Source organism: Adiantum capillus-veneris, chromosome 24 (genome assembly GCF_014529385.1).
Source record: "Adiantum capillus-veneris isolate H3 chromosome 24, ASM1452938v2, whole genome shotgun sequence".
NCBI lineage: Eukaryota > Viridiplantae > Streptophyta > Polypodiopsida > Polypodiales > Pteridaceae > Adiantum > Adiantum capillus-veneris.
This window is the reverse complement of record NC_140954.1, coordinates 32,462,783-32,464,694: the sequence shown is the minus strand read 5'-3', so window position 1 is coordinate 32,464,694 and position 1,912 is coordinate 32,462,783. Positions and strand designations below refer to the sequence as shown.

Genomic DNA, 1,912 nt, shown 5'->3' with positions numbered 1-1,912 from the left:
CCAATCTTGCTCGATTTTGCTTTTGTTTACTGCCATCACTACTTGCTTTGACTCCAATATTCTACTGCAATTGAGTGTGCAAGCCTTTGATTACACACATGCCCTCCATGCAACTGCTATAGACCCTGCTATGTCGGCTTGCTTCTAAGCTCTTGCCTTGCCGATTTTCTACCAAATGCTCTCGATTTTCCTTGATTGCCCTCGACTTCTTCAAGCTCTACGTACTTGCTCGAATCTCTGCTGAGATTTCCCTTGCTAGACTCCTTGCTTCCAAGGAGGTGCCGCACGCGGTGATGGGGAGGGGTCGCGGCTCGGGATTGGAAGATTGCTTTGATACCAATTGAAGGGGATCAAGCCCCGTGCACGAGTGCGTGCAAGGAAGGGGGAAGGAGAAGAAGAAACAAAATGCGGGAAACACATTGCTGCTAAGCTGTGTTGCACGAAACGTTTCCAAACTGGAAACGTCGCCCTGTTGAAATGAACAGAAACGGCATTCTATAGAACCAGGAAACGGCGGGGGTACACCCATTTGAGAGTAGACAACAACATAAAAATTCAAACATATATTGACACCTACATTGAAGCAAACATTTTAAAAAGATCTGCATCAACACATGAATGAAACAATAACTAGATTCATAATCTACATAAATCAAAAGCACAAAACTTGACACATAAAGTCTCTTGGCAACCAGATTTCATTAAGCATCAATGCAAATGTTCAATACATCATACATAGAGCAGTTACATGGCTTTGGCATCACCAACTTCAACATCCATTTCCACTTCGATATGGCCTTCCGCTCTTCCACATCCCAAAAGCAACATGGCCCTGAAACATAAGAGGCTTCTTTCCTGGATTGTAGCCTTAAATTGCTATGTACATATACCAAGTCATCAGCCATTTCATGCTGCAAGTGGTTGCGCTTGATGGAATGTATAAAACCATATGTCGACCAATTTCTCTCACATGCGGAAGCACTACATACCTGGGATAAAATCTTTATAGCCAATTTTTGAAGAAGGGGGGGTATCTTCCCCATAGTTTTCCCACCAAGAAACTGCTGAGAGCTTCTGCATGTCATCCAAAGCTTCAGGATCCCCAAAGCTCCCTTGCAATCCAATGTACATAGACAATTGTGCTTTTAGCTGTGTCTTTTCTATAGCACTCCTTCCCACTCTGTTGAGTGTGGCCTTCCATCCTTTCATTACCTCACCATCCTTGTTAGGGGACTTTGAAAACCACTTTGGATTTAAGAGGAAAGCTGTTGCATGAAGAGGAGTATGCATCATCAACCACCGTGCCTGTATGAATTCATTCATTTGCTGAAACATCTCTTCGCCATCCACCTCCTTTGCCAAAATCTCCTTGATCTTTTCTACCATCTGATCCATGCCTTCAAAAATTACACCCATGCATGCTTCATCCATGTCAACCATACGCAACATTGCCATGATTGGCCAACACACCTTGACATACAACTCAATGTCCTCCCAAAAGCTAGAAGACAAAATGCTCCTCTCTATCACTTTTGCATCTTCATTCTGACACTTCCAGGCATCCCAATCCTCGCATGTCACCAAGTGCTTCAAAGCAGTCTCAACCCTCAACAATCTATGCAGCATCATGAAATGTGAAGCAAAACGGGTATCTCCCGGTCTAATTAGCTTGAGATTGGAGTGCTTACCAAACATGGCTCGTGTTGCATCATGATTTGTGATGAACTGTTGAACTTCCTTTCCCTTTGTTACAGGCTGCTCCAACCACTTGATTGCCCTCAAATCCTTCAAAAGCAAGTTCAGACAATGCATTCCACAAGGAGTCCAAAAGATATACTTGTACTCTCCCTCCACAATCTGTTCTGCAAGCTTGCAATTTGCCGCATTATCACTGATAATCTGCACAACGTGG

At 43.6% G+C, this 1,912-nt stretch overlaps 1 pseudogene; it reads right to left on the bottom strand.

Moving 5' to 3' along the window:
- Nucleotides 1–744: 744 nt before the first annotated feature.
- Nucleotides 745–1,712, bottom strand: LOC147426169 (uncharacterized; annotated as a pseudogene).
- Between the last annotated feature and the right edge of the window lie 200 nt (nt 1,713–1,912).